This window comes from Cinclus cinclus, chromosome 1 (assembly GCF_963662255.1).
Source record: "Cinclus cinclus chromosome 1, bCinCin1.1, whole genome shotgun sequence".
NCBI lineage: Eukaryota > Metazoa > Chordata > Aves > Passeriformes > Cinclidae > Cinclus > Cinclus cinclus.
Window position 1 is genome coordinate 25,241,916 of NC_085046.1, and position 13,461 is coordinate 25,255,376.

General features: G+C 38.5%; 1 protein-coding gene across 2 annotated transcripts in view; it reads left to right on the forward strand.

Moving 5' to 3' along the window:
- Positions 1 to 13,461, forward strand: part of UMAD1 (UBAP1-MVB12-associated (UMA) domain containing 1) — a 79,230-nt gene that overhangs the window by 46,137 nt on the left and 19,632 nt on the right. The gene's annotated exons all lie outside the window — the stretch shown is intronic.

Below are 13,461 nucleotides of genomic sequence, written 5' to 3' on the forward strand. Positions count from 1 at the left end.
TGTCACCGAAGGAGGGCCAGTCCCCTTGTTCTGCTTCAGACTCTACTCTTTTGCTATTTAATTTTTCTCATATTTTGTGGACATTCTTCTGGGTTAGTGTTATGCTGTTCTAGTAAGGTGAATTGGTTTGAAGGGCATGAGTGGTGGAGCATTATGGCAAGAGGGAAGACAGAAGTGGGAGGAATGAATGGAAATGCATCCTTGGTCGTTGGTGCTGCTCAGTGGGCTCTGAGTGTCTCATTGCTCAGATATCTGATAGGGAGCCGGGTCTGGAACCAAGTCTGGAACCAGGACTAAGATGTGAGCAAATTCAGCCAGGAGCAATGGTTCTTGTGGTTTAGAGAGAGGAGTGGACACCCCAAGGAACCAGACTACCCTCAGAATGATGCAGGATGAGAGGGATGGCAGGAGTGAACCACTCAGAGTGGAGAGGAAAGACAGGTCACATAATTTGACAGCATTTGGCAACCATGTACATTTTCTGCCCTGTTGCAGTGTTTTTGTAAAACTCCAGGCACTAAGTCTGTTGTCTTCGCCTTAAAGAAGGTATGAAGGAAATATGAAAGAAGATATGAAATCAGTTGTCTTCCAGAAAGAAGCTGTGTCTTTGGGGAAGAAAAGGGTACCATGTTCTTTATAGCCCTGGATTTTTTTTCCTTTTAGTTTTTTCTACATATCAGGCTGCATGATGATTGTGGGCAAATTGCAGTGTGATCTGAATACAGGACATGTTCCTGAGTAGAGCATACAGAAAGAAGTAACTGCATACTGGAAACTTAATTTTCTCTTGTTTTGTGAAAAATCATTCATGTACCATAGCAGCTGCCAGTCCGATACAGGAGTAAGATCTTTGTGACCTGGAATTTCATCTGCCAATTTGCAGCCAGTTGAATCAGTATGTGGTAACACAGCCCTTTGTGCATAGGATGGGTTGGTTCATTGGCTTGTTTTGTAGGGAGACATCAAGGTGACATTATTGGTGTGTGCTTTTCTCCGAGTACTGAGTTCAAGCAGGAGGTGATAAGGAGCATGGCTAGGAATAGAGAATAATATCAATATGAATGTTTCAGGTCTCATCTTCACAAAATTCCTCGTGTTCAGGGTTCAGGTCAGTGCACCTTAAACAGAATTTACAAGAATTGTATGATCTTACCTACTTTTTTAATACCTGCAATAAATTTAAATATTTGTATGGATTCTTTGTGTTGACCAAGCCAGATTTTAGATTTTTCATCAAATTACTTTATCCATGGTATTTTTTCAAGCCAGCCTATGGAAGTCCCAAAAGAGCTGTCATCCAGACTGATACTGTTTGCATCCACAGAGGGCTCCTTCAACACAGGAGTCCAGCATTGTGTAGTAAGTGCTCATTTTCTTATTTGCTGGGGCTGATGGAGTGAAAATGAATGCAACTTTCTCATGGGGAGAAAACAGAAGTTGAACCCTTAGGAAGAAAAGGAGGAAAACTAAGAATATATATAAATCTTTCATTTCCTACAGTCTACTGGTAATAACAAAAATGAGCATTTCCTAATATAATAACTTTTTGGTTTCTTTTCCCTATGTTTAAGATCTTCTTCATGTTTTTGATATGTGAGGTCTAGTACACCTTTGAAACTTTCCATGTTGATTTGTCTTGTGTCTGGAGTGAAGACTACATTTAGGTCTGAAATATTGCCTCCTGCTTTTTCATGATGGAAAGCAAGACTGGTTCTATGATAGGGTATGCTTCTACAGGGCAGCTTAGCAGTCTGAAGAAAGAGTCACCCTGTTTCTTGCTCCTGGAAGCAGGATTACTTTCCATCACCCATGTGCCAGCTCTGCCAGCTCATTTGAGGTGTCTGATTTAGCCCATGAAACTAGCAGAAAAATAGCGAGTATGTCTTTATCTTTTTGTTAGCCAGTTCAGTGAGCTCGGGTGGCTCACAAGCACTTGAGAGAATCTGGGGGCCACCGCAAAGGAAAGAGCAGGAGCACCCCTGCTGAAAGGAGAGGCAGGACTGCTCCTTTTGGCAGCACTGAGCTGTTAGCCTGACTCAGCTGTGTTGTGAAAGCTCACCCTTAGGTAATAATGTTCACACTACAGGCTGACTGACAGTTCTTCAAATAGTAGCCAGAAGGGAGTTACCAGCTGTACGCAGTTTGTTTTTGTAGGGTGGCCTTGTCTGTTTTCGATGTGCTGTGTTTTGAAACAGATACTTATTCTATTCTAATCATGTTATTGCATGAAAAAGTTCTGCAGAAAAATTACGTATGCAGGGTGGACCTGTCTGGGAGCTTTATGTTGAGCAAGTGGATAAGGAGCCACAGAACCTTGAAAACTTTGTACTTTAGTTTCTGGGACAATTTGCCTGTTGCATTGGGAGGAACTCAGAAACTCTTGTACTTCCAGTCTACTGAGTGTTGCAAGCTTGAAACCCTGAGGCAGAGTGTGGTCCTTCATCTTTGAACATTGTGAAGTTTTTATCAGAAGATCTGGTAGCCTCTGTTAATGTAGTTTACACATCACCATGGATCTTAAAAGTGCCCATAAGCCTGGAGTTCCATTGAAACCTTGGCTGCAGAGTTTGAAATCCACTGTGGCTCACACCTTCAGCTGCCCAGGGCCTCTGCAGAAGTGGGTGGGTGGTTGCCATCTCAGGAAAAAAGAAATGCTCTTTTTTTGAAAACTGCCCATCTGCCTTTGTGCTCTTGAAGCTGGCATGATTCTATGTGGGTGTTTTGGCTTTGTTTTTTTTTTACAAATTGAAATGTTTCAGATTTACATAGAAAATTCCATTTCAATGCAGAGTTTAGGGAAGGCACTGATTTGCAGTGTAGGCATAACTTAACATAAGCATTTGTAACCCTCAGTTTCACATCATGAACAACTGATAATAAAACAGCTGCTCTGACCTTTCTTCAGTTACTCCAAAAATAAGAAGAACATGGTACAAAGTCCTGGCAGATTTTTCTTTTAAATTAATTATTCAAGTACTACACAGTTATGGTTTTTTCTCTTTGCTTTGTGGGCAGTGTTAATGTCACTTTTTGGTGTACATGCAAACATTTGGGCATTTCACTGAATGATACAGGCAAAAAATGTATCAGCTGTACTTTTACATCTGTTGCTCCTGTATCTTTGTAAATGGATATTTCAATGTGGTGGGGCTGTTTTAGGCTTTGTAAAGCACATTCCTTTGTTCAAGAGTTTTTATTAATCTCTTCTTCTCCTCCCCAAAATAACTTCTGTCCTGCTCTTTGGGTCCTTTTAAAGAATTATTCTAGTTCTTTTTTGTGCTGATAAATATTTTTTCCCTAACAGATCTGCACTGCTATGTTTGTGTAATGCAAAAATGCAAATCGAATAGTTAGAAGGGTTTTAAAATAATGAAACCAGACATACTAAAAATCTGTTAATATTTAATACTACTTATGTTGTTGCCTTTAAAACCAAGGAATCTAGTAGCATTATGTTGAAATGAACATTTCCATTCTGTTTACACAGAAGTCAAGAGTAATCCAGAAGTTCTGTGGTATAGTTTCTTCTACAAATCTGGCTTTAGAATAAAGTTCCTAGAAATACTAAACCAGCTTAAAGCACAAAAATAATCAGAAAATAACACCTTAATCCTAGTTAATCCACATTATTGACCTATGTGCTCTAAATAAATAAATAAATAAATAAATAGAATTAGGTAGGTAGTCCTGTAATCATCAGTGTGGAGCCGGTTGTTCATGACAGAGGTATCCAAAATTCAGCTACTATGCAGGTTTATGTCCTTTCCGAGGACATGTTAAATGGATTTATGTTTTAGTTTGTGAGGAGACTTGGTTGATTAGTTTGAGATCCCTTTGTAAGTCTGGGATCAGAAGATGGTGCTAATACAACAGAATTAACTGTGTAAGTCAGAAGTAGTTTTTCAAGGAGTTATGGAAGCAGAGACACTTTGTTATTGAATAATCTGTTGAGAATGCTTCTGGATGTAGGTTTTCCATTTAAAAATGCTCAAAGCATCTCTGTACCAATTTTAGGTATGTTTATAAAGTTGCTATTGTCACTACAAAAAATGCAGAGAATTTATAATTTTTAGAGGAAAAAAACCAAAAACATGCTGTTTAGAAAAGTCTGCAAGCATGTTTCAGAAATTCAAAAGCAGTAGTGGCTGTACCATAAGCTTTTCTGCTCAGAATTGACATTATGTAGTCACAGTGACATAAGATTTTTCCAGGCTGCTGTCTAGAAAGTAGCTTCAAAAAAAAAAAAAAAAAAAAAAATGGGGAGGTAATATTTTTTGAACCACAGCATTTCTAAGCCTTCTAATAGAATTGTAGGTATTGTGATTTAACTTCCTGCATCAGTTGTATTGTGCCTGTCTGGCATGCAGACATAAGTGTGTTTTAGGGCATCTATATAATTTTGTGTGTGGTCTTTATGTTTTTAATTAATTCTGCTTAACTTTGTTTCAGAATTAGTCTGGTTTCCATGCCTCTGAGAGGAGAGTAGCACTTGGGTATGAAATGTTTATTACTTTGGAAAAGGTATCTTAAAGGAGTATTCTGTCCCATTACCAGTTCTCTCCTACGAAGTATTAACTCAGCTTTCTGGTACTTTTCAGAGTTTCTAGAAGATATGACAAGAAGTTCATAATAACTGTATTGAATGTTGTAGGCAGCTGCTCACTTGAAGGCTGGTTATTGGGATGAGGCCATATGTGAGCATGAGTTCATCTCAGTGCATCGTGGCCCTAATATGAGTGGACTGATTGATTTGCAAATTTTTAGATGGGATTTTCCCCCTCTTCCTCTTTATAAAAAGAGTATTTCTGGTTTCAGATAGCCAAAATGCTATCAAGAGAATAAAACACAGCATTTCCTAGAATAGTTTATCAAGGATCTCCTTGAGGATTTCCTAGTCCTTCTGCTCTGCTAGAACAGCCCTGAGCATTTCCCTGCTTATTACAGTGGCCTCCCTTGCCTTCCCTTCATTCACAGTGACCAACCACAGCAGTATTTGCCAACTGACCAAGCAGGCCAACAATAACAGAGCAATGGGTTTTTCCTTCATCTGGGGCATTACTCCTAGTCTCCTTTTGCTACCCAGCTGCAGATGGTTATGTTCTGTAAATTCTAAATATCTCCAAATCTTCTATCTCCTTGCCAGTTTCAACCAAATTTGACAATGTTTTCCTATATTATGAAGGACAGAAGATCGGTCATGTAAATCTAATTCCATAGGAAACCATTTTAAATTCACATTGTTTGTTTTCTATTATAATTTACATTTATGCATCAAGCTTCATATGCAAATATGAGGCTATCAGCACCTCAGTTTTTGACAGGCAAATAATTTTAGTGCATGTTGGACCTACTGGAATGCAAGTTGCATATTGTAACCAAGACACTGAACAGGCAGACCATGCAGCTGGTTTTTAAATGCTAGGCAAATCTCTGTCCTCATCAAAGTGGGCGCCAGTGTGTTCTGTTTGCTTTCTGGAGAGGGTCGCTTCTAGAACCATAAAATGAATAACACAGGAGGAAGGGACTCCTAATGTCATAATTAAGTGAGGATACTGAAGTAATGTTAATTTCATGGTGGAAAATGGAATATTAAAATAGATATTCACCTTTGAAAAACAACTGAGCATGTAATCTGAGATGGTTTTATAGGTTGGATTAACTAGTGACAAGGAAATGATGCTGCTAAAAACATGTTAAAGAGGAGGTTGCTTGCCAGCACTACTCTGTGTGAGCTGTACTATTGTCTTCCTCTGAGTATGTTGTTATTACTGATGTTTCCCCAAAACCCTTTACCATTTATCAGGAACTGAAGAGGTAAAGACTTCTATTGTTTTGAGATTAAACTTTCTGTCATCCTCACAAAGCAAAATAAGAAAACGCAGGAAGGGTTGTGAAGATCGTGACTGTCATATTCTCCCAAAGGTAAACAAGAGAAAGTTAGGCAAAAGAAACAGAACAAATAAAGGGAAACAATGTTGTCTTTATCTCCGTCCCTTGGAAAAGCAAATAGGATCTAGTGGGAGATTGTAATCCTGGAAGAAAAATTATGCTTGCAAATTTAGGTTTCCTTTGCACTTGTTGCATAACAGCTTATTGATACAGTAAAATTGTATTATTTGAAGTGTAGACATCTTCCACTACCAGGAGGCAGATTTGAGAGTGAAATAGGGATTATACGAATTAACATTAAACTGTTGTGAATATCTAGAAATTTAAGGGACTTTTTTATTTATTCCTAGTCTTAGAACAATGTACTTGTTCTGTGGGATGATTGAGCTGGTCTAGATGACTGTGGCAATCAGGTATCACTGAGTGATTATGTCTAAAATAAAAAGAGAGCAAATCAGTTTATAAAGCTTTTCTTTTCAGGAAAGTAGATTAGCTGGTATGCTTCCCCAGAGAAGTGCAATTCACTTGGCCTTGGAAGGTTACATTTGTTTTGATGTGGAATGGCTTAACTGACAGATGAAGTAACAGGAAGATTTAGAGGTTCTCCAGGAATGTCAAGAACTGTGACAATGCATGAAGAGACTGGTCTATGGCATCTGATCTATGCCTACTAGGCAGATTTGCTGATGGTTTTTTTAGGGCCAATGTTCATGATAAATACCAACATACAATAGATATGCTGGGGGCTTATCCACACAGTATCAGTTGAACATCGGAAGAGCAGTGAATAGTTTGAGGTTTCCCTGAGGCACTGGCCCACAAACACACAGATAAGCACAAATCTTGGGTCAGAAAACTTAGAGGATGTACATTTCTCTTAGTTGGCTTTTTCTTTGAACTTTTTCCTTATGAAATGACTGAACATGTCATAAGCCCTTACTTGGATCGATATTGTTGATTGCTGCAGTCCTAAGTTTGTATTGAGTAGCTGGTAAGTCACATCACTTGCTTACTCTGATAGCACAGCTCGATAAAAAGGTGCAGCAGTAGCTAAGGTAATGAACTCTAGAACAGAATTTCCAAATAGCAAAATGGAAAAAAGATCTCTGGTAAGATATGTTGTGGTGAGGGGGTTCAGTGTTGTGGTGGATTACTGAGAAAGGCTGGGATGAAAAGTACTTGCATGGATGCATCACACCAGAAAAACAGAGTGAGATTAATTCCTGGAATTTCTTTATGCTTGTCATGAAAGTCTCACAATCTAAAACCAAAGTAAAATAACATTTCATCATGGGGGTTTTGGCTCTTGGACTAATTACTTCTACAGCTTGCTTTGAATGTGACTGTGAACCTGGAGGTTACAAACAGTAGAGGGATAGATATAACTGAGACATGAGAGATGCTGAGGAAGCTCTTTCTTTGGAGCCTTAAAATTCAGCCAAACAACCTGAGGTACATAGTTTCTTTCACTTTGAAGTTAGCCCTTCGCTGAACTGCATGTTGGACTGGTGTGATCTCCAGGACTCCTTTCAACCAAAATTTTACTGCAAAACTTTGGGTTTGGATTCGTCAGCCTTCTGAAAGAGTGGGGCACCTCTTAAAAAAAAGCCTTTTCAATGGGGTTTGGAGGAGTTGGAATGGTTTAGCCTCAGTGAAGAGGTTGGAGATGGAGTTAGATCTAAACTCTAAGGGTTCTTTGTTGTAGGATTCAGGAAACTTTTGAAAGAAGTGAAACTTTTAAGAAGTTGGAAATAAAAGCACAGAAATAAAACACTTTTTGCAAACTTAAAAACATGTAGATCTGGGATATGGAAACTCTGCAGGAGCCTTTAATCCTCTCATATTGTTTTTCAATTGCTGTCTTCTGAGATGTTTTTGTTTGGGGAAACAAAATTTTTCATTGGGAAGTTCTTAATGTATTGTTTCACTGTGATCTTGATAGTGTGACGCAGGTTGAGACGACCCTTACAGAATTGCTTAGGAAAATGGAGACTCTACATTAAGATTGCCTGCAGAAGGATGGGATACCAAAATCAGACTGGGTGGCAATGTGGAGTGCCACTCCCATAATCTTCAGTGGCATGTGCTGTAGCTGGATTTGCTGTTCTTCTTAATTGGGAAAGGACTGAACCTTGTTGCTTCATGTCTGCAAATGCAAAACCATAATGTTTACCTTGTTACAATTCCCCCCCTGCCTTTTACAAGTTTCAAGAAATCAGTTTCAGGATTCTCATTGCAGGGTTTATATAAATATTTCTTGTGGTTCATAGGAGAATTAGAGAAGATACTGGTTAAGTTCTACTCCCAATCAAAGATTTATTTGTAGGACCTCTTAATACACTATCGAAACTCAATGTAAATCTGCCAAACACTTACCAGACTTCTGCCTTAGCATCAACTTACACAGACTTCCTTCTCACTCACCCTTATGCAGTATAAACTCTTAAACTCTTGTTTTTGCTGGAAGTTGCAGCTGTGGAGAATCTTTCTGCTGATATATTGGGTTTTTTAGGGGATATTATTAGCTTGTTGAAATGAAACTGCTGTTGATATGAAAAGCTTTAATATGAAACCAGGATGAGGTGACCTGAAACTAGGATGACTTCATTGTTTTGCCAACTATATATATATTCTTATAAGGCTATTATGTCTTGGCCATGTACACGTAGAAGATAATGAAGATTAATAAGTAGTTTTATAGCACTAATACTAGACAGAGTGATAGTCCTGCTTTTAAGAAAATGGAGGCGCCAACTATTCATCAATGTCCCATCTGTGCCATTGAAGAGGACTGCAACTGGCCAGTGCCTTATTTGATTCAGATGGATCACTGAATGATCTGTTGTTCACCAGTGGAAAGTGTTAAATTACATACAACTTATTGTGTACAATCCATTCAGGGTGGTTGGAATAGATAATCTTTAAAGTTCCTTTCCAACCCAAACCATTCAGTCCTTCTATGCTCATTAGCAGATTTCTCTAAGACAGATTTCCCCATCTTCCCTGTCTTCTGTTAGTTGTCTTAATCCCATAAAATCAGCACAATTCTGGGTTTGGAGTACTGCCATCAGGGTACCCTTGCACCACCCCAGTGTGGTCCCCAGCTTGCTCACTGGGTAGAAGCTGGCTGGTAAGTGGAAGATGTGAGACCATGGAAGTGAGTGCTGGAGAACCAAGCAGGGCTGGAAGAGACTTAGTAGAAACACAGTTTCATCCCTGCTGGAAGACCCGGAGGCTGAGAGGAGAACAGGACTTGAAAAAGTGGTGCTATCAACCCCCTTTGCATGGACATGCCATCACAGGGACTCCTGAGATGCAGACATGCAGAGGGAATTACAATACTTCTTAAATACCTCCTGAGATAGAAAGCACTGTCAGTATTGATGGACTGAAGCCTGAAATTCTGCTAGTTTATCCTGGAGCAGGGTAACTTTAAATTTCTGTGTCTGACCTTTCTTCCTTATCTCAGGGAGAGGGGAAGATTTATGAGTAACTAAGAGGTAAAAAAAAAAAAAAAAAAAAAAAACTGTAGTAAAACTTTGATGCTTCCACAGAGCCAATCTCTCCTGTTTTCAGATCTTACTAATCCTCTCTTAAAACTTCTTGTCCTTTTGCTGTCAAGTAGAAGCCAGAATAGTCTTTGTTCTTGCCATCTCCATGCAGGATATAGAAGATAATGACAGGCAACAAGGAGTTAAGCAGCTAACTAAAGTATAATGGAAAAGAGCTGTCTTCCTTTTGAAGCTGAAGGTGACATTTGAAAATCCATGTATTTGGTAGCTAGTTACTTCTTGCTGTGTTCTATGTGCTTCAGAGTCTCTCAGGAGTTTTGTGCAGACCAGGACAAATGGCATTCTACATTATAGAAGACTCTAAAATACATTTACAATTGGTTTTAATTTATTAAACTCAGGGTGGGCTAGGCTTTTAAATGCTGTCTGTTGATCAAGAGACTACACAGCTTGAGGTTAACAAAATGCTGGAAGAGGAAAGAGTATAAATAGAAACACCACTTCCTTGTTGAGTAGAAGCCAAACTAATGGGTGAACTTTTCTATGAGAGTTTGCTGAAGTCCAGATAGGCAGCTGAATGCAGATTTCTGAAGACACCAAAAACCCTGAGTTCTGAAGGAGGATATACATAGTACATACTGAGGACTGGACTAGGTATTTCTTTCCTGTGGAACACCTGGCTGCAGTTCTTGGAAAAAGATACCAGTGGAACTTGGAGAATGTTGGTGTAAATCCAGCATCAGTTTAGTGAAAGGAGAAGCTTATTTCTGACCTTTCAGTGCAACACTGATTATTTGGGCCTGGAAGAGGCTTAATATAACTTAAAAACAGCCTCCCAAGACTGAGGATTTGAAATACAAGCTTATGTGGACAGTAGGAAAAAATGCCTACTACTTTCTTTTCAAACTTTAAATATTTTCCCATTGGTAAGGAGGGGAATATTTTACAGCAATGAGCATGATTATTTTTTTTTCCTGATAAATTTTCTCAGTAATGTACTGCATATTACAGATCATGCTGCTGATATTTAAACCATATTGCATGAAGTGCCCTTCATTTCTAATTCTTATAGACTTTAAACAGTATATGTCATTTTTTGATATATGACTTAGATTTATTTTCTAGATGAGTTTTATGACGGAAATTTGCACAATGCTTAAACCAAGGAATATATGAGTCAGAATCCAAGTGCTACTAAAAATAAATTATTTTGTCTTTTATCTCCTGATTAAAATACAGCTTTAAAGTTGCTCTAGTTCAAACAAATTAATTCAAGAAATCTTATGGCCTATACTTTTACAGGAGTTTAGGCTAGGTGATTACCGTGGTCCTTCTGCCCTTATCTATGAACATATTTGCAGTTCTGATGAATTTCAGTTCTGATGAAAGGCTTTATGGGCACCCTTTCCACTAAGGTCATGTATTTGTGATCTTTCTGCAGGGACAGATTTCAGTTGCTTGGTTTGGGAAAAATATGATTGTATATGTATTTTCATCAAGATTGTGTAAGGTAACTTGTTTGGGTTTGTTTGGGGATGTTTTCTCCCAGTGTTTGGAGGGGAGGAGTGGTTTGGTTGTTTGGCTTTTTTCCCCAGTCAAAAGCTATCAACCAGAATGTTTGAAGTGCTCAAAATAACCCACATAGTTCCTGCACCCAAAGGTCTGCCCTGTCACAGATGTCTGTCTGTTTGGTGTTTGGCATCATCCCCCTTTCTCACATAGTGGTAGGTGGGTAGGAAGAGAAGATTGCAGGGTTGCAGAGGAGAAGAGGAAAACCCAGACCAGAGGGAAGCATTTTAAAGGCTGAGCTTGAAGAGGAAAGTCAAACTATGATGTCCAGTTAAGGAAAGAGATTAGCCTGTGGGTCAATGGGAAACCAAGGCAAGCTGAACAAAAAAAAATTGTGGGTGGCTAAACATGATGAGTCAGCTATGGCAAGCTTTATAGGGTTGAGAATTGATAGAACTGGGGAGGTATGTCACAGTTAATTAATTTTTTGGCTAGTAGAAATAAGGATGGCTAATCTGTTTGAATATTTGAGATAGGACCCAGTGAACGAACTACACTGAAAATACCAATTTATCTGGAAAACTGTTCCATCCTACTGGATGTTTTAGACAGCTTGTTTTTTGACAGCTGCCTATCACTGTTTTAACTCCAGTAACTCAAATAATAAAAGTCATGGCTTATCGTTGAAGGACCCTATGACTGAAAATTTGGCAAGATGTTGGGGTTTCAGGGGTTTTTTTACCTTTTTTTTTAAAAAAAAAAAAAGAAAACCTCTGCATTGAAGTGCAGTTTCACAAAGGAGATTTCAACTGTGAAACACTACAGGTATTCCTGTGTTTGACTTCCTTAAGAGTTTGTGAATTTTGGGAGCTGGATGATAAAGGTCTGAGTAAAAAAATTCACTTATTTCTAATTTTATTATTCTTCCTTTCTTGTGATAATGTTTGAAATTTTGGTCCTGATTACAAACCAAGACTCTTTTCATCTTAAGGAAAACTAATCACAGGAAAAATGTATATTCTGGATAGCATTAACACACATGAATTGTGTTTTCTTAGTGGTTTTTTTTTTCATATAAAAACTTCTGAATGCTTTCTCAGGAACGGTTTGTAAAGACAAGGAGTAGAGCGTTGGTTCCTGTGTGTATTGAATCCCTGCTGTAACTTTTTCAGTGTGTTTATACAAACACACAACTTCACCCAAAGCGCGTTGGTACCGCCTGCCCGCACAGCTCTGCCCGTACACGCTTGGTGAGTTATTGTCCAACTCACTGCAGTCTCCTTCACAAGTCTTCCTCAGACAGCTCAGAGACCTGATCTTGGGAAAGGGTATCCTGTGGAGTCTTTCCTCTTTCACTGATCATGGAATGTAGGAAGAGATCGGAACATGAAAAGTCATTCATCTTCCTTCTCTTGGCATGATTGAAACCATTCACAACAGATGTTTCTTCAACCTATTTCTGAAGTTTTTTGGAGATTAACCGCTGTTAAGAGAAACCATTTCGTTAGGTTGTTTGAAATCCTTACTCCTGGAGAAACTAATCTAGCCTAAATTTGGAACAATTTAAATCTGTTTGCAGTCTCATCCACATTAAGTGTACCAAAAATATGCCTTACTGCCCTCTTCATGTATCTGTTAACCATTTTTACACCTCCCTGAGGCAGGGTGTGTTTACAAGACTTGTAATAATTTTTGTTTGCAGTCCTCTACTTCATTACAAATGTAAACATTGTTTAACATTAATGATTTTCATGGCTGTTATTTACCTCGTGGTCTTTTAGGTGCTTACAAATTGTGTTTTTCAAGGTACTGGGAGTGGAATGGAAGATTAACTGAATCCCCATCTTCTTTGTTCTTCCACACCCTTTTTTTTGTTTAATAGCTCTTGTGAGGACAAGTGCTTTGGAATGTTTTATGTAGAGAATTACTAGTTTACTAAGAAGCATCTTTCAGCTCCAAAAAAAGGTCTTGGAAGATGTAGAAATTAATGAAATTAATAGGCACCAAAGACCCATGACCAAGATGATGATGATTCTCTGCATACCCTGCTTGGAATAATATTTGGGTATTAAAAGCAGACACAAAAATTAGATATTAGTGCTTGTTTTCATAAAAAACTTTACCAAATATTGTGTTGTACTTGAGGAATCTGAGCAGTTAGATCTGGGAGGCCATGACAGTATGGAACAAGCATGCATGAACCTGAGTGTTATTGGCTTTTCAGCCTAACTGGACACAGGTAGAAGCTTGGCTGCTGTTTCCAAAGGCTTCTGCCTGGCTTACTGGCTCTAAGTAAACCTCTAGAGAAAATGGAACAGGGGAGGCAGAACCTCTGATTTACCAAAGAAGTTAAACTACAGTAACTTGAACCCTTACATTTTGAATTCGTTCTGCAGGACTGCTTAAATATACAGACTTCCAAAATATGCCATTACAGAAAGCAGTATGAATTGAAATTAAAAAAAAAACCAAAATTTTGTAACTAAATATTCAATCTTAATAGTCTGCTCTTACAAACTATTTACTGATTAGTACTAACAGCAGAAGGAGA